We start from the raw sequence: 20193 nt of genomic DNA, 5'->3' as shown, positions 1-20193 counted from the left end.
AACCACTAAGGGAAACTTGACAGCGATGAAGGTTGTGGAAGGACCAAATGCCACTGTCAGGTTTTTTTTTTTTTAATCTGTCATTTCTTAAAATGGATAAAGGCACTACCGCCTCTGTGTGTTGTTGGCTTGGTGTGTGTGTTGTACTTGGTATATGTTGGGGTGTGTTTGTTGGGGCTCCACACATGGTAGCAAAGTGCTCTACCACTGACCTACATCCACAGCCCGTTATCCCTTCTGCGTTCTCATTTTGATTCTAATTTTAAGTCTCGATCTGTTCAGAAGCATTAATTAGGGGCCATTCTGTATGGAGTGAGCCCTGAGGTCTTAGAAACAAGCTGGTCCTTCCACACCAGAAATATGTTAAAGTGGATAGTGAGGGGTGTTTACAGGCCTCAGCCCCATACAGGGAGCTACAGACAACTAAAGAACGCCGAGGGCAGGAGAAACAGTCTTCCCCAGGGGAGAGCATGCCAGCTGGCTATCCAAAACCAAATGGTCAGCCCTGAAAACATACATTCGAGTAACAACATACAGCCCGAGCAGGTGGTATACGTATAGTATATATATATATAATATATATATAATATAATACATATATATACATATATATATATTAATTATATCTCCACAGTTAATAATGTGAGAAAGAGCAAGAAGGGCTATATAGGAGGATTGGGGAGGGAGGGGGGTTATGTAATATATGATGATCTAAAACAAATAATTAAAAAAGAACAATTAAAAAACTGAAAAAGAAAGAAAGAAATGCAAACATCTTCCTTGACCCCCCCCTCTCTCCTGCCCCATACCCTCCCCCCTCAGGAAATCTCAAAACCTTGCAGGGACCCTGGATTTCCTCATTTTCCACCTCAAGCACTGAGGGCTCTGAGTATTTATCTCAGAGCATTTTATCTCCCCTGTCCGCTCTGCCCTTGACTCTTCTGTGGTCTCTAGGATGCAGTAGGTGGCCAGGAAGCTCTTTTAAAACCTAAGACAGGTCTCAGAACACCAGGGCTATCTCCAGCTCACTTTGAGGAAGTGACCCTACACAGTCACCATTTGACCTCTCTTCTTCCTACAGCAGTGAGTCGGCCTGTGCCTGCCGCTCTGGTTTCTCTGTTCCTCGTCTCACCTCAGAAGCCTTGCCCTGGCCAGTACCTCTGCTGGAAGCACCCATCCAGACCTTACTCGGCACAGCCTCACGTTTCTCATGACTCTGGTAAAATGTCTGCTTCTCACTAAGGTGCCCTCTGACCTCCCCAGTTAAATCCGCAACCCCTTTACTCCCTGGGGCCCTCTATCCCCCTCACTCATCTCTCCTCTTTCCCCCAGGACCACCATCTGTTAATTTATGAGACAGCAGGCATATTATGTTCACTTTGGTCCTTTCCTCACTAGATGGGATGCTTCCCAAAGGGAACAAGCTCTTGGTGTTGTTTTTTCACTTTTCCTGAGACAGCACCCTGTACACAGAGACGGGTAGAATATGACTGTACGCTGTGGGAACTCCTTTGACCAACAGCCTTTAAGATACCAGCCCACTTATATTATAAGTGGTCTCTTATATTATAAATGCAGGTGTACAGTGTGCAAGCGCTCTCTTGCTTCCGGCTCTAGCTTCCCACTGCTAGACTCTGTTCCTGTTCCCCATTTGTACAGAGGACTGTGATCTAGGACAGTGATCTGTGAGTCTCCCCTAAATAAATAACTCTTTATTACACATAATTCTGAACTAGGTGGGATTATTTCATAATTTATGCTATCAACTGTTGAGCGATTGAATGAAAACACCTGCCAGAAAGCAGGTGGCAGACATGGTCTTTAAGTCTAGATACTGTTACCGTATTTCCAGCATGTAAAGGAAGTGTTAGGTGACTAGAGTGTTTTTTCAACTCTCTTCCTCTGTATGGTGTTAGCCTCCTTCGCAGCTGTGATGGGAAGGGTCTGGAGAGAGTCACGGGCATAAAGAAATAAGCATCTATGAGCTTCACTTTGAACATGAATCTGTGAAATGGGTGTCAAAGTGGCAAGGTGACCTTCAACCGTGAAGTTAGCCAAGGTTTCACACCCAGGGTGGACAAAAGAACAGAGAAAAATACACTGTCAACAAATGCAAGCTTTCTGGAAAATTACTTAACCAATAAGTCAAAAGCTTTAAAATATTCAAGAATTAATTTGTGAGAATGTATCTTACATATGGGAGGCAAAAAAAGAAAAACTAAATGGACAAAGATTTTCTTTCATTTGTGCCTTTTAGAGCAAAACTTGGTGTCAGGAGGAGTGGTGACACCCGCGTAATCCCAGCACTTCGGAGGCACAGTTCAAGGCCAACCTTGACTACTTAGGAGGCCAGCCTGGACTACATGTTTTGTGTGTATGCATTTGGAAAAAAAATCCACAAAAATCAAAGATGGTACAAGACTTGAAAACAACTTGGGTAATTGACAATAAAAGCATGATTAATCAAACTGAGTTTAATCACCTTAATCTGTTTTAATGACTCGTTAATAGGTTAACAATATGGAGAATTCTAATGTGATACAATATAATAAATAATTCACTGCTTTTACTTTAGGGGAAAGGATGGGAAGGAAGTAGGTCAAACAAACAGATGCAAAAGAACTCATGCTCTTGGCTTTCCGACTAAAAGGAGTGCATCCTTCTGATGTCCCCAGGCATCCTAAGTATACAGGTACCCAGTGACTCCCCTGAGAGCCAGAGCTTCAGAGAATACTTACACACTAGGCACCTGAGGGACCCTCACGCCAATCGCATAGAACATGAACGGAAACAGAAGTATAAAAGTGGAGCTGAAAGAAGAGGCAGTGCCTTGAAGAAGAGGTGGAGGCATAAGAACGTACTGTGCACATCACAACATGCAGTGCCAACACCTCCCATGTACCCTGAGGAGCCTTGACCCTAAGCTGGGAGTCAGACATATTCGGCAGATAAGCTGCAGTGGGGGCTGTCAAGGGCCAGGTCCAGAAAGGCAACCAAAAGAGCCAAGGGAGAAAAGGAAAACCGGGGAAGCATGGAAGGAACTGTCTCTGAATTATCAGTCTAGTTGGCACACGTGGGCGGAGCCACCGTGATGCACTGTAGAGGCCACAGCACAGACACAGCAGAGGGCCAGTGAGATGGCTCGGTGGCTAAAGGCACTTGCCTTGCAAACCTGGAAACCTGAGTTCAAAACCCACGTAAGGGCGGAAGGAGGAAACCAGCTCCACAGGAAGTTGTCCTCTGCACCAGGCCTTTTCTTTTGGGCCATCAACTAGCTCCCAAATCATGATATGGAGACTTCTATTTTTTTTTTTTTAGTTTTTTTTTTTTTTTTTTTAGTTTTTTCGAGACAGGGTTTCTCTGTAGCTTTGGAGCCTGTCCTGGCACTAGCTCTTGTAGACCAGGCTGGCCTCAAACTCACAGAGATCCACCTGCCTCTGCCTCCCGAGTGCTGGGATTAAAGGCGTGCGCCACCACCGCCCGGCAATATGGAGACTTCTTATTAGTTATGAATGGTCACTCTTATCCTATGCTTATTTCTGGTTAGTTCTTTTAACTTAAACTAACCTGTTTCTCTTCATCTTTCTTTATGTCCTACTCCGCCTGGCTGGTGGCTGCCTGCCTGGCCCCAGGGCATCTCCCTTCCTTTCTCCCTTGTTTTTTCTCTCGCTTTTTCTCCTTTCTGGCTGCCAGCCCTGCCTATCCTAGCTATAGGCCATTCTCTCTCTTTTTTTTTAATTAATTAATTAAAGTGTTCTGTCTGCAGGCCAGAAGAGGGAACCAGATCGAATTACAGATGGTTTTGAGCCACCATATGGTTCCTGGGAATTGAACTCAGGACCTCTGGAAGAGCAGCGAGTGCTCTTAACCTCTGAGCCATGTCTCCAGCCCCCAAGCCATTCTCTTTTTTTATTAGACTAATCAGGTACCTTAGGCAGGCAAGGTGAAACAGCAGCACGTCTTCACATAATTAAACAAATGCAGTGGAAACAAATGCAACACACCTTTCACAGTTAAAGTAACGTTCTGCAGCATAAACAAATCTAACATATCTTTGCCCAGTTAAAAGAATATTCCACACCACCTCCGATCTCCACATATTCTCTCACAGGCAAGTAATATACCATGTTGTTATACACACACATATATCGTCATGTGCTTACAAACACACACACAATCACACACGCACACACTTTTTGGTTTTAAAAGAAAGAAACAGCAGTGATTCTTTCAAAGCTCCTACCATATTACCTACCGGTCTTTGACCAAGAAAAAACAAAAGATTCTGTCAATGTAAATTACCTAACAAATGCCTTCTGAGTTTTGATTTAGTGTCTGCTCAATCAAATTCAGCTTACAATGACTCCAGGGCATTTTATGGTCTTCAGAGACCTGCATACATGCTCGAGTCTATTCATGAATAAAATCAGGAAAGCATCTCTCTCCAGAAAAACAGACAGTCCCCTGCCCCAGCTCTTTCTGTGTAATGAAATGGAACATACGGACTTACATGCAAGGCAAGCCGTCTACCACTGGGCCGCGTATCATCCAGCCCAAGACATGCTGAGCAACTGTATGGTAAAGCATGTTTCCCTGGATCCTGTGACTTGTCAAATTAAGACTGTTTGCTTGATTTTAAAGTCTCACAAGCACACAAAAGTATAGTTGCAAACATGGAGATTTCAAAACCAAAAATGGCCCAAAGGCTCAATTTTATAGCTAAGTGTTTCCAGGAAGACACATTTTGAAGCTTTTCATGACTAGCTATCATGTATTCTATTTTATTTACTTGTTTATGCATGCTTGTTAGTGATAGATAGCCCCAGATAGCTGATTTCAAATCCAGGATTCTCTTGCCTCCGTCTTCCAAGCACTCAGATTATAGGTACGAACCACCATGCCCAACCTGTCAAATATTCTCCTTTAAATCAAACAGAATTCCACGGTGTGATTTGTGTACAGCCATAAGTTTAATCTTCGTTGAGTCTAAGAAGATACAAAAGCTAATTTCTGTGTTTTGCTTCTGTAACATTTCAGGGAAAGAGGATGACCTGTGTTTTGGTAATAAAACTGTGGGAAGTTAGCACTGGGGCATCTAACCAGGCCCTCTGTCTTGTTTACTTATTAGTTTAAAAATAGAACCATGCAGGATTCTGCCCTTGGATCTCTCTAATGAGCTCTGATTTTTTTTTTTTTTTTGGTCTTGAACCATCAAGGGGAATTCTATGGTTTTGTTTTAACCTTTCAATGGTAAAATCGAGCCCACACAAGAGAGAATATACAAAATAAAAATGTACAGTAATGAACATGAGAAATACAGAACCACAACAAAGGTCAATAAATAGAAGTTTATCCCAAAGCCTTGTCACCGCCCCCAACACCACACATCCTCTTTTCTTGTCACCGCCCCCAACACCACACATCCTCTTTTCTTGTCACCCATCCCAGCAGTGTGACTTCCAGCCCAATCATACTTTTATCCCAATCATCTCTTCTCAGAGAAGACTTCCAATATCACGGCTTAGTGCTGATGTCCTTAATTTAACTGTGACGTAACTAGAAATTTACAATATGTATTCTTTGATAACGGGTTAATTTCACAATAGCGCATTTAGACATGCACAGTTCATGTGATCGAATTCTCAGTTCACGGCCTTTGCACATTTGAATAGTTGATCTGTGACTGCATCACACTTTGGCAATTTTTATCTCCAGGGACACCGAGGTTTTCCCTTTTATTTAATTTTCCTTGATTAAAAACATGGTCTTGTGTCTTTTCACATTTGATCTTTTGGAACGGTGGATTTTTTGCTTTGTTGGTGATAGTGTTCTTTGACACAAAGTCTCACCATGTAGCCCAGGCTATACTCAAACCCATTAACTTCCCACTTTACCTCCCAAGTGCTGGGTATCCATGCTTGTGCCAACCATATATATTTTTAAACTATCCTTTTTTTTAAAAAAAAAGTCTTATTACTTAGCCCAGGCTGGCCTTGAACTCATTATCCTACCACTTAGCCCAGGCTGGCCTCAAACCCAGACTCCTCCCTGACTTCTCTTTATGGTCCTTCCTACTTAGCCCCACTCCTTCTTGCCTCCAATCCAGGGCAGTATTTGTTTTGTTTTTAGTGTCGACATTTGTTTGGCTTCTTGGGAAAGGTCAAATAAATGAATCCAACAGTATCTCTTCTGTGCTTGACAAGCATGTCAAATTTGAACTTAAAGATACAGGACTAATCCAGGTTTGTCCACTCTCCAGCTTCGAGCTTTCCCAAGGATCAGCCTTCCAGAGACAGTGGACGGTCTACTTCTCCACCTTGTCATGAAGAGCACAGATTAAAAAAAAAAAAAGCCAGCCCTGCCCATTTTGTTATTTTTGAAACGGTACACGTTTACAAACACTAATTCACTAATTTCCAACTCAAAACAGAAATCAGATGCTCATACTGTTTGGGCAACGATATAATGAGTGATTCTTCATTTCAAAACATTTCTCTCTGTTTCCCAAATCCACACATTTACATAAGAGTTTCTGAAAGAGAGAGATTTTCATAGTACATCAGCACGGGAGTATTTATCAGTTTCTATTTCATATCACGTTTTTCAGCTTTGTTAAGGTATAATGAAAAGAAAACCACACATATTTGGAGCGTACAGCATGATGTCTTCATTTGTAGCATGAGTTGCCACAATCAAGCTACTTAGCATATGTCATCTCAACGGCTGTGATTCTTGCTGTATGCGAACACTTGCAATCTAGTCGCTGCAGATTTCAAGTATACAACGCAGTTATTAAGGACTGTCACAATGTGATAAGCTAGCTCTGCAAAACACAACCTGGGCTGCAGCCTGCACCCTCCGACTAACACTTCTCACATCCCCTTCTCCCGTCCCAACCCCTCCCCATCATCCTTCTCTCTGTTTCTGTGACTGTGGCGCTTTGGATGTGACCTTGTGCCTTATGCCACTTGGCACAATAGCTTCCACGTTCCTCCACCCTCTTGCAACTGAAGGATTTGCTTCAACTTGGGAAGCGTCTTGCTATTAGATACAGTCTGGCCTCAAACTCAAGCCTTTCATACTCCACTCTACGGGTAATAGGATTATAGGCAACAATTTCTTTTTTTCTTTTTAAAACTGAACAAGCTATTTTCTTCATTAGTTCTTTAGATTAAAGAATTATAGATTTTTTTCAGTTAACAATTTCAAATATGTATATGTGCAAACTATGGACAGAATTATGTTCACTTCTACAGGAGGAACTGCACAAAGGGGATCTTGGACTACCATTTTGTAATTTTAAATATCTTTAGATTTATTTATTTTATGTGTGTGAACATTTTGCCTCCATATATATCTGGTGCCCGCAGAGGTCAGAAGAAAGTGTCAGAGTCCCTGAAACTAGAATTATGGATGGTTGTGAAGCCACCATGTTGTTGCGGGAGGTCCTCCCATTCCTCCAGCCTATCACCGCTGAGGTACCAGCCCACTGGGGCGTGGTTTCTCTCCCTTTAAAAAAGTGGCCACTTCCCTCTCCTCGCTCTCTTCACTTCCTGCTCCGCCTGCGACTAGACTCCTTTCCTGGTTGCGAAGAGGGCTGTTGCCTGGGACAGTGATCTGTAAGTTTTTTCCCCTTTAAATAAATACCACCCTAATAATCATAACCCCGAATTGGTGTGGCATTGTTTGTGACTTACGCCTTCAACCATGTGGGTGCTGGGACTGAACCCCGGTCTTCCCCAAGAGCGGCAGGTGCTCCTAACCACTGGGACATCTTCTCAGCTCCTTATTTTGTCATTGTATAAAGAGTAACGACCTGGGATGAAAATGCTGCTCCTGTAATTCTTATTCCTAAGAATACGCCACACTTCCAGGTCCAGGACATCAAACTGCTCACAGTAAACATCAAGGGTAAGGCCCACGGCCCTCTTGTTTATATTCCAAAGAGCCATAACAGTGAGACAAATCTTTCCTCAGGGGGTCACAATGTCACACACCCTCTGACTTATCATCCTGAATCAGCTAGCCCTTCAAGTCCACATTCTGATAGTCCAGAACGCCCCACGTACCGCTCTTACTCTACTAAACAAGTATCATTTACAATTGTTTTATGGAGCTGAGTGCAGGAGTGCTTATTCATAAGACAGAGGGAGGAAGCTTATTAGTTCAAGGCCAGCCTGGGCTTCATGGCAAGACCTTGGCTCAAAGCAAGCAAACAAACAAAATACTTTTTCAAATGAAAAGAAGTAGCAATCATTGAATCTTATAAAAATAATTTGGCTTAAATAAACAGTACCAATAGTGGAGTGTCCGTGATACTCATCAAATATTAACTAATAAATGAAAACTTCACTCTATAATTTATGAAGTGTGGTTGCTAGCCATCCATCACAGACTCAGTACTGCAAAATGGCAGAGACATCTGTGGCTGCAACACAGAGAGGGCAGCAAGGCTGTGGGAAGAAGGGAGATGCTTGGTGCAGTGCAAGGAAGCAAGATGAGGAGCCCTCCCAGAAGGGGCTGTCTATAATCTCCCTCTCGCCATCTAACACGGAAGAAAGCGTAGCCGCAGAAGTCAGAGACAAATCTTTGCCAACAAGTGTAGCAGGCAGTAGCTCAAGCTCTTAAGAGAACGTCCCCCCTTCTCCCGACAAGCTCCAAGTCTGCTCCCGGAACAGAGGCCAGTGCAATAAAAGCCAGCTTAAATGGGGGTCGATGCAGTAGTGGTGGCTACTATTCATTAGGCACCGTTTGAAGTCCTTTGCAAACATTAATCTCTCATTTCTCATTCTAACCCTACTGGATGAAGGCTGCTGTGTCCTTATTTAGCAGAAGGCCATTTATTTAGTGAGCCTGGGTTCTCGATCATTGTGGCATTGGCTCTTTCAATGGCCGGAAAATGACTGCATTTACAGCTAGAATTCTGAGCAATAACGGTAAAAAATGGTTGAAAATTCTCACGATCTACATCAGTCGTGGGAGAAAGGAGGGATCGTTCAAATTCACACAGAGCATGTGTAGCTGAACAGAACACTCAAAAAGAAAAATTTAACCAAGTATACAAACTGAAAGAAGGACGCCAGGCAGAGCCAAGAGGGAGACTCACCCTAGACAGAAAGCTCACAGTAGGGCTGGAGAGATGGCTCAGTGGTTAAGAGCATTGCCTGCTCTTCCAAAGGTCCTGAGTTCAATTCCTGGCAACCACATGGTGGCTCACAACCATCTGTAATGAGGTCTGGTGCCCTCTTCTGGCCTACATACAGACAGAATATTGTATACATAATAAATATTAAAAAAAAAAAAAGAAAGCTCACAGTACTCTGCATTCCCCGTGGAAGGGAATCCCACCATTGAGCTATCTCATGCACTTAAAGTGACAGTTTAGCCAGAAACAGAGTTCCTCCCATAGCCATAGTAGGCTACCCTCAGCGGAAATGTCTGCCATTCTAAAGCCCCAAGAAAAGAAGCCGCATCTACAGATTATTTAAGTGCAGCATCAGAACCAAGTGCACCAGCCCGGACACGGAGGTGAGGTCACTGACGGGATGACACCTTCACCAGCCTCCCACAGTGTCCCACTGCTCTGTAGATTCCCACCCAGCAGCAAGTCCTACGGCTGAGAATCCAGGCTTCTCTTCCTTCTGGAACCCTGACCTGCTTGAATGACAATGTCTCGCGTGTATTCTAAGCAGCATAATTGACTGCTGTGCCCTACCCTCTGGGAGCTGGGCAGTTAGCTGGGTCAGGTTCCAAGCATGAACAGATAAGGAGACAAAGCTCTTAGAAGTTAGAAAACGTTACGCTGAAGTGAGACCAGCTGTATTTTTTGAGCCCTCTGGCATCCCAGGCACCCACAAACCTATCCACTTACCTCTCATCTCTCTATTCATCATCTCCTGCCTACCAGCGCACTATCTATCATCTATCTGTTATCTATTATCCATCTTCTACCTATTTATTGTCTGTCTTTACTTCCTGGCCCGTTTATCTTTAAAACATCCTTGTGAGGGACACATTGGGAGCTCTATTTTACTAATGAGAACCATGGGAGGTGGAGCAGGTTACCAAGGCAACAGTGAGTGATCCTGCCTGAGAGCGGATCCAGAACTCACCCCAGCCGCATGAATCAGCCAACACGGGCACTTCACAGGCTGTGTTTGGTGACACATGCTGAAGATGGTTACCTCTCCTCCTCTCTTCCCTTGCCAACTCTCAACACCCAGGTTATCTCTCTGGCGAAATCTCCCTTTTGATGTAGGAAATTCAATAGGCCTTTGTGAGGCTTAGTGTTCCGCTGCTATATAAAGTGCTTCCTTTCAGGGTGCTCTCCTTCGCTTTAGAAGTGAACAAGCTGGAAAAGTGTCTCCTGGGGCTCAGCTGGGGCACAGAATTTAAGAAAATCACACACCTTGCTGGCTCGGGAGGTGGCTCAGCAGGTAAAGACACTAACCACGCAAATCCGACAACCTGAGTTCCATTCACGGAAGTCACGTCAAAAGCCTATGGTCTGGGGCACAGTGACATGATGAAGCCAACATGGCAGCCCGGGTTATTTTTTCTGTCTCAGAACTGCTCCGTTTGTTTCCCATCTCTCTTCAGTCATCTGCCAGCTAGCTGGCTGCCTGGGCTCAGGGCCACCATGTGGCCACAGGAACAAGCTAGGAAGGGCTGGGTGACGCAAGTGCCCTTTCTGGCCTCCAGGTTATAAGAGGAAGAAGCAGCTACCACCTGCGCACAGCTGGAAGATGCCCCCACAAAGTCTCAGCCCTGCAGCTGGATGAGTGTCTCCATTAGGGTTTCAGGTGTGTGGCAGTGGGCAGGGGCTTGCACATGGTATGTTTCTTTTGCAAGAGTAAGATATTAAAGTGCCCTGCGTGGGAAGACACTAGGGGTAACCAGGTTGACAAAGATCACCCTCTATGGGGCAGTCACTTGCCACTTTGCACCCGGGAACAGATGTGCTTTGTTTCTTAGACAGTGTTGATTGTTTTTTTGCCATATGCTAAACCCAACCAATCAAAAAGCTCAGCTCAGTTTTGAGCCCTCTGCCAGCCTCGGGCTGATTCAGAGGGGGAGACAGCAGGTACATATTGAGATCTGCATGAGTGAAGCTGGCTCTGCCTCCGAACTCATCGTTGCCACAGAGTTGGCTCTGTTTCCTTTCCCTGTGGGGAGGCTGATTTGGGCCTCACTTATGTGTGTGTAACCTCTGCCGCCTCTTTTAATTTCTTCCCACCAATACGGTGTCTTCAATTCCTTTTTTAGCAACGGGCTGCTCTTTATACCAAGCTAAGAGTTGAATAAACTACTCAACAATGAGAGGATTTGGGTTTCGTGTCTCCTGAGCAGGAGACCATTTCCGGGCTCGCTTGGGAAGAGAGCTGCTATTTCCTACCATCAAGTATTTAGAGTAGATGCTGCTTCTGTTCTTCATGGGTGTTGCTTTATTAAAGCTAAGCGTAGATGGCCCCTTAACCACAAGTAATGGAAACCAGCTTGTGCTGGTTGTAGCTACAGAAGGAATTTGTCACAGAATAAAAAAACATGTCATGGACGCCAGGAAAGGCAATGCGGCCAGCTCGTCCAGGTATCTCTGCCACAGCCTGTCTCTCCTTTTGACCGTGGACTGCTTTTTTTTCCCCGTCTGTTCACAGGCATTTACTGCCTGTCGGCAAGGAGAAATGTCACTGTCACTCAGAGAGCAACACCCATCATTTTCTCTAAAGATGTGCTGTGTATGCCTGGAGTCTTTCAGTACTGACTGTCAGGGGAAAGAATCCGACTGGCCAGATCCTATCAGCTGCAGCGGCTAGTGGCTCAGAGGCTGCCCATGCAAACTCACGTTCCAAACCCGACTCTTGTTTTAGATCAGACCTAATCCCCACCCTGCCGGGAATTCTGACATAAAATTCCTCTAGAGATTCTCACAATAAATTAGACAGGAGCCACTGGAGGGTATCAGTGAATCTTTCCATTGAGACTCGGGAGAGGTTGCCCTTCAAGGCTTCTACTGCTTGCAGAGGATCCTTACTACAGGGCCACAAACAACTCATTTTACTGCCAATGTACATGAGCGGGAACCCGCTCCTCAGAGCGCTGGCTGCAGAACCAGTGTAGGAGAAGTGTGGGAAGCCAGCCCACAGCTGGAGCTAATGTTCCTAACTCATAAAGGCTTCATGGCTTGGACTCCAAGGCCAGAGTTCAAGAACAGGTCTCACCAGGAGACTCTGGCTCCATGTCAGCCAAGCAGATGACGCAGGTGTGAGCCAGGCTGAGAGTCCTGACAGGTTCATAGTCTATGCCCTCTCGAGGCAGGCAGGCTGGAAGCCCCTGGGAAAATATTGTATAGAGAATTCAGCTGTGCTTATGTTCCCATGTTTCAATTTCATCAAAATGGTATTTTAGCTACATGGCAAACTATTATCCTGTTTTTTCTAGTGCTTATTAGTATGTTCCTCAAGATTTAGTTTCCATTTCTACTCTGAAGTTACCCTGCTGACATTCTGACCCATTGATCATTGCTTCTGTCCCTCCTAAAGTCCTAGGAGTACTTAGCACTATGACTGTGATCACCTTATCGCCACCACCTGGTGGTTATCTGGTCACTAAATCTGCTGGGGAAGGAGCCAGCAGGATCTTTGCTTCTACTGGATAGATGCAGGTGCATCTGCTACCCTGCCCAGTGGCTTCCTTCCTGCCCCTCACCATCCCCTTATTTCCACTGCGAGTCAACCTGACTTTGTCAATACATTGGACTCCACTCCAGAATCCGTGATCATCCACTCTCACAGAGAACTTAAGGAACTCTAGATTTGACCCTGAATCTAGTATGCTGTGCTATTTGGGATAGCCGTTAGTACCACAGTGAGTTCTGAAGCAGTTTGCTCGTGTCCTACTCTGAGAGCCTCTCGTTAAACCAAGCAATCATTCCCTGGGCATGATTCAGACATTAGCTCACTCAGCTCCCACAATAACCCTATTAAGTTCTGCAGGAAAGCAGAGAGTTCGGAAAGATTAAGTAACCTGTTAAGGCCACGCCACTGGTGTCGGAATCCAGATCAAAACGCGGGCCTGACCCCAGTGTCATGCTCTTATACACTGTGTTGCTCTTTATCTCTTGAAACCTGCTTTTCACTGTGCCTTCCTGCCTTACTGTCTCAATGAGAATAAGATACCTAGCAAGTAGTCCCTAGTTGAATATAAGCATACAGTTATCATTGCATGTTACTGGTAAAGTAAAAAAAAAAAATCAACTAATCAGAATGATGCATCCCTTCCCATTCAAGATCATTCAAGAACTAGAAGCCTAAAGAAGTGATTTACACTTGGGGAGCCATCGCAGGAAGATCAGCATGAATGTGAGGTCACAAAGTGTTTAAGGACAACCTCGGCTACATAACAAGCCTCAAAATAAATAAATAAATAAATAAATAAATAAATAAGAGGAGATAAACTTAAACAGAGCAAGAGAAAACACAAGTCACCACAACAGAGGAGAGCAACGAAGCATTTCCCTGCAAGCTGGTCAGGAGCCTCGCACAGACTCTAGGTTGTGTACCAGGGCACTTGAGCACAGGCTAAGGAAAGCAGGTTCAGGTTTAGCTCTCCGAAAGACACCGCCTCCAGCTTCAGTAGTTGACGAGCTTTCCGTCTAGGTACAAAGTGGAATCACACCTAGGCATTCTGCCCTCACACATCCATGCATGGAAAGGGAAGTGCCAGCTTTTGCAAAGAGCAAGGGAGCTGGCAGGTTGGAGCAGGAGTGGTGCGAGCCAGCCCTGCCTTGGCTGTGCTTGCTGCTGGAAGAAAGGGTGGAGGACCAGGGAATAAGCATGACTTGTTTCTTAATGTACTTCCAAGGTGCTGGGGACACCAGAGAACTATCCTGGGAGCCAGCGGAGAAATTTCCAGAACGTCAGAGGCAGGGGCAAGTGATTGATTTTAGAAAGTGTTGCCAAAAGGTGCAAGATAAACCATGAGCATCACCACCAGAAGAAATGAGTAAGGTGAGGCCACGAGCCTAGGGAAGTCCAGGCTGCATGCATGGAACACTCTGACTCTTTCTCCACTGTAGAGATCTCTGCCTTGTGAAGCTCTAACGCAGCAGTTTTTAACCTGAGGTGGTGATTCCTTCGGGGTCGAATGACTCACAGGGATCACCCAAGACCATCAGGAAACACGGATACTTATGTTATGATTCATAACAGTAGCAAAATTAGTTATGAAGTATGGTTTAAATAGGTATGACCCCATGGACTCGTGTTTGAATGCGTGGCCATAGGGAGTGACAGTATCTGGAGGAAGTGTGTCACTGTGGAGTCAGACTTTGAGGCCTCATATATGCTCAATATAAGCCCAGTGGGACAGACTCCTGCTGCTTGTGGATCAAGATGTAGAGCTCTAGACCCCAGCACCATGTCTGCTTGCATGCCATCATGTCCCACAACGATGATAACCGACTGAACCTCTCTGAAGCTGTAAGCCAGCCCAATTAAATGTTTTCCAACAGTTGCTGTAGTCATGGTATCTCTTCACAGCAATAGAAACCCTAACTAAGGCATGAAGTAGCAATAACAGAATTTTTTTTCCTTTTTTGGTTTTTTTGAGACAGGGTTTCTCTGTAGCTTTGGAGACTGTCCTGGAATTAGCTCTTTATTGTTGGGGCACCACGGCATGAGGAACTGTATTAAAGGGTCACAGTGTTAGGAAGGCTGAGAACGTCTAGAGTTTTATTTCATCTCCTCTGGACAGTAGGTAGTAAATGTCTCCCCAAACCTGGTACTAGAATCAAGCCTTGGAATAAGTGACTTTAACTAGTAGGGCCATGCAAAAATGTGACAGAGAATATGATTTTTTAATAACTGTCTCAAGAATAAAAATCTGGGATTGGCGAGATGGCTCAGGAGCTGGATGCTTGCTGTTTTTGCAGAGGACCTGAGTTTGGTTCCCAGTAACCAAGTTCAAGGGCTCTGACACACACACACAGTTCCATCAGCCAGGTAGCAAAACCTAAACCTGTCAATTGTTTAAAAACTGACCAAGGTCACTGAGCTGGTTCAGAAGGCAAAGACACTTGTTACCAAGCCTGGTGACCTGCGTTTCTTCTCCGGGTCCCATAAGGGGCAGGGATGCTGTAGGAGCTCCATCTGTTCCTTCAGCCAATACCCTTTAAGATATGGTGCTGTGGGCGCTCCTTCCACTCCTTCAGCCAATAGCCTTTAAGATACCAGTCCACTTGGGCATGGTCTCTTAAACTATAAATGCAACTGTACAGCATGAGCCTGCTATCTTGCTTCGGGCTGCTAGACTCTGTTCCTGTTCCCCGTTCATACAGAGGACTGTTATCTAGGACAGTGATCTGTAAGTCTCCCCTGAATAAATAACCCTTTATTACTCATAATTCTGAACTAGTGTGGGATTAGTTTGTGACTTCTGCATCACAGGGAGAGAACTGGCTCCCTCAAACTGTCCTCTGACTGCCAGACTTCATGCAACCCACCAGAATATTTATAAGATTTAATAGTAATAAAAAGCATTTAGGACAATGTCCAGCACACTAAAGGCACAACTAATGTTAGGTTTTAAAAAACAAAAACAAAACTTATTCCTAATGGTCCCATACCCACACGTATTTGGGCAGCACAAACTGAACCTGGTAGTTAACAAAAAAAATCTTAAGAGATGGGAACTGGGAGGGGCTGAGGCAGTAGGGTAGTTTTCAGGTGAATAAGATCAAAATACATTGTACATATGTATAAAATCCTCAAAGAATAAAAATAAAACAGAAAAATTATTCTTAGGACAATAAATAAAATAGTAACTTTGGGCCATCAAAAAGATATTCTGGTAGTTTATTATTTTTATTGTAGCAAGAAATATTTTTATAGACTATCAAAATTTTCATGATGAACTAAATAAAATCTGTACACAAAATGTCTCTGAATTATACTGTAAGATAATTATCTTCACAAGTAACAGTTTACTTAAATCTTTTAAAATTATTACTACGATTTACCAGCAGAAAAACAAATTAGACGCCAGCTGCCAGACCAGTTTGTTTTTAGCAGCAGACAGCACCTGATGCTTTAGTAAAGCAGTTTGCATTTACTTCCTAACGCTACCAAACATCTCAGTTCCAAACATCTCACCTTGTACCCACCTAACCTGCTTAGGAGATGACCATTTCATACAAAGCACTGACTTGTTACAACTTAGAGGAAACACTGAGTCTTGTCTGGTAAATCTACCAGAGTTTAAATCCTCACTGCTTTCTATAATGTCATTTTTAAAATTTGAGGTGTTTGTTTGCATGTATGTATGTGTCCATGAGTCCCTAGTACTAGGTCAGAAGAGCACACTGGGTCCCACTGGAACTGGAGTTATGGGTAGTTATAAACCACCATGTGGATCCTGAGGCTCAAAACCAGGCCCCCTGGAAAAGCAGCAAGTGCTCCTAACCACTGGGCCATTTCTTCGACTCCTTTGTATAATCTTTTCATCAGACTACATTGTTTCTTGATGGATTTCATATTCTTCAGAATCCATTAGCATTTTTTTTTAAATATTTATTTATTTTGTATACAATATTCTGTCTGTGTGTATGACTGCAGGCCAGAAGAGGGCACCAGATCTCATTCCAGATGGTTGTGAGCCACCATGTGGTTGCTGGGAATTGAACTCAGGACCTTTGGAAGAGCAGGCAATGCTCTTAACCTCTGAGCCATCTCTCCAGCTCCCTCCATTAGCATATTTTATTCACAAACCATTTTCTGACAAAATTAGTTCAATTTGGTTGACTTACTATACTTCATTTTATTCTATAATAGATATTTGACATATATAAAGTCAGGAGCATGTAGTCTAATAAAAATAATCTAAAGCGCTAATTATATAAAAATACTATATCTGTACAAATGTGTTTTGAAAGTAACAGGTTGGACTATCCCAATTCTTGAATACACTGGATTAGAGTTTCCCTAAGGACCAACTAATAGGCACTAAGTCTTGGTAAGACCCTTTAAGCTTACATTCCCAAACCTGAGAATGTATCATTCTAATTTACATATACTTCTAACAGTCATATAACCTACAACAAGCGTTTCCAATAATAAAAGACCAAAAAGCTAATCATCATTAACTGGTGACTTTAAAACTCAGTTTTGAAGACAGAACACAATGTAGTCTTTGGCATGGGGTTTAAGAAACTGATAAAACTGTCCTGAAAGTTATTCCCATTCCTTCTCCTCTTTATGTACAGATGCACTCACACTGATATGGATACAAGCTTTAAAAATTAAACAGACTACTAAGTGCTCTTTCATGAAAGTGGCTCTGTGGTAGAATCTTTGACTGGTGTCACACATGAGACCCTGGGTCTAATGCCCTGACCCTCCCCCCGCCCCCCCACAAAGGAGCACTCCACAGTTTACATTTAATATCAAATATTTAAAATGCCTCTACGGCTTTGTAACACAGAAATACAAGGACGAGATCTGCTGGTCCAGTGGGAACGGCTCCTGCTCTCCCGCCCAGGCCACCTTTCCCCATACAGGAGCTGAGCACCACAGTAATAGTCAGAGTACAGTGACTGCCCTGGGGGCTTCCTGAGCAGGCAGCGGTCACTGCTTTTACACTGTAGGACAGCATAAGGCAAAGCAATCTTCCTTCATTTGCACTAATACAACTCTATATTTGCATCGAATTTTAGGTCCAACATTGGCATTTTCAGTGGTTTTATTGTATTAGAAAATCTTGATGGGAGTAGTTGAGATAACTATGTAACTTAAGAAAGAAAAAGATATACTTTAAAAATCTTTATTCATCTTTAGGGCTGGTTTCTTTTTTTGTTTTTTTTTGTTTTTTTTTTTTTTTTTGAAAATGTGTGTGTACACTCATGCATGTGACTACAGTTGCCCATGAAGGCCAGAAGAGGGCGTCAGATTCCTCAGAGCTGGTTGCTGACAAGTGAGCTCAGGCTCTCTGCAAGGGCAGTATGTACTCTTAACCACTAAGTCATTTCTCCAGCCCCTCTCTATGCATTTCTGTGGATAATAGAATTTCTATAGCACTTAGAACCCATCAGACATAACATGAGTACTCATGCTAAGGTGAATATGCTATCTACCGACAAGATCAAACCTGGGAAATTTAATGTGCTTTAACTGTGCAATGGAGCCAGGTGTGGTGGCTCACACTTTTAATCACTCAAGAGGCAGGGGCGGGTGGGTCTCTAGAGAGGCAAACAAAAACGAAGGTATGCAATGGAAAAAGTTTCCTTCTAAAACTCTTTTAAAAAAGGATTTGTGCAAACCAAAAAAGTTGAATTATTGCTCCAAAACAGAAGGGAAGCAATGAATGACCTTTTCAAGGTCAAAGATACTTGGAGGGTGTTTAAAATTAGCAATGCAGAGACAGACTAGAATGAATTCAGCATTTGTTTGCTTTTTCTGGCATCTAGAGGGAAAGCCAAGTATTGATAGGGATTAAATATTTCTGACTCTGAGAGTCAGAGTTCATAGGAACAAGAAAATGGAAAGCCACTCTTTCTTCAGAGTAATTGGGATTTAAGTTACCCACCTTCTTTGGTTCAGGAAGAGGTACTGACCATAAGGGTATATTTCACCATGCCTGTTCTCAACTATACACTGTATGTTAGAGTCTGAGGGCACGATATGTAAGAGCCTATGAATATGTGAATATGAACCTCCGTGGCACCAATCAAGGGTCCAGTGGGCACAGAAAACATCGGAAGACATCGTCAGAGTCAGGGTAAGTTGGGATCAAAGTCAGTTCTTAAAAATTAGAAGAGACCAAGCTTGATGGACTACTTTCTGGGGACAAAAGTAGGAGATTGACACACATAAAGCAGGGATAGTTATCAACCTGGGGAAGATGTAAAACATAAGGAGCCCATACTGGAAGGTCTAAACGCCTTCTGTGATAGAAGTGCAGCAGAACGTTTTAGAAAGATCTATGAGACGAACAGAGAGGGAGGCACAGTGTCTCCTTGTTAGCTTCAGCTTGACACAGCCCACAGGTACTTGAGGGAGTCTCAACGGGAAAAATGCCTCAGACAGGTCTGTGGACCTACCTGAGTCTTTTTCTTGATTGGCAATTGACATAGGAAGGCATTGCCCACTGTGGGCGGTGCCACCACTAAGCAGCTTTCCCCAGACTTGCCGCCCTAACTTCTCAGGTGTTGGATAAAAGGCGCCCTCTACTCCCAAGCTGCCTTTGGCCATGGTATTATCACAGCAAGAGAGAAGTTTAACACAGCGGTATGGTTTCAATGCATAGCCTAAAGCTCAGGTCTTAAAAACACCTCAAATTCCTCTGTTAATGGTACTGAGAGGTAGAAACTGGGGTCAGGTGAGGTCATAAGGGTGGGCCCACCGGATGTTATTAGCAGCTTTACAGGCAGAGATTGAAGAGGGTGCGCTCTTACTTTTCCTTCCCACCATTCTCTCCACACCATGCTGACATGGCAAGGTCCTCCCCAAATGTACCATCTAGGCACTGGCCCTCCCAGCCTCCAAAACACCCTCTGGTGCTGCTTCTTCTGATCACTCACGATCCCTCCTTCCCTAGAAATCTTGCTGCCCACCTTCCCTCCACCTTAGTCTGCATGCTAATATTTTGTAGGTAACATTCAGGAAGATGGACTAGTGATGCTTCACCTCTCAAGAAACTAATAAATGATAACTCAACGACAGAATCTAAGTATCATGTTAGCGACTCCCACAGTATTTCATGCTAACCTAGCTGAGGAAATCTATCCCTACTGAAGGACAAGCAGGTCTCTAAAGGGAAAAAAAAAAAGCAAAGAAAGGAAGGGAGGGAGGGAGTAAGGGAGGGATTCAGAAAAACATTTCTTTGGGGCTCGAGATGGCTCCACGGTTGAGTGATGGCTGCTCTTGTAGAAGCATGGATTCAGGTTCCCAGCACCCACGTTAGGTGGCTCACAACCACCTGTAACTCCAGTTCCAAGGTGGCATCTGATACCCTCAGAGCTCCACAGGCATCTAAGGGCACATGGTGCACCTAAACTCACACAGGCAAACACACACATAAAAACAAACAAACTACTTCTTCATTCTTCTGTTTGGGTCAGTCAAAGAAGGGAAAAGTAGAAAGAAAATATTTTCAGAGTCCATGTCAGTATTCAATGCAAACATGAGAGACAAAATATAGCTG

Source organism: Microtus oregoni, unplaced genomic scaffold (genome assembly GCF_018167655.1).
Source record: "Microtus oregoni isolate MIOR12 unplaced genomic scaffold, Mior012 000024F_ref0000369, whole genome shotgun sequence".
NCBI classification, from domain to species: Eukaryota; Metazoa; Chordata; class Mammalia; order Rodentia; family Cricetidae; genus Microtus; species Microtus oregoni.
The sequence above is the reverse complement of the archived record's forward strand: the minus strand, read 5'-3'. Positions refer to the sequence as shown.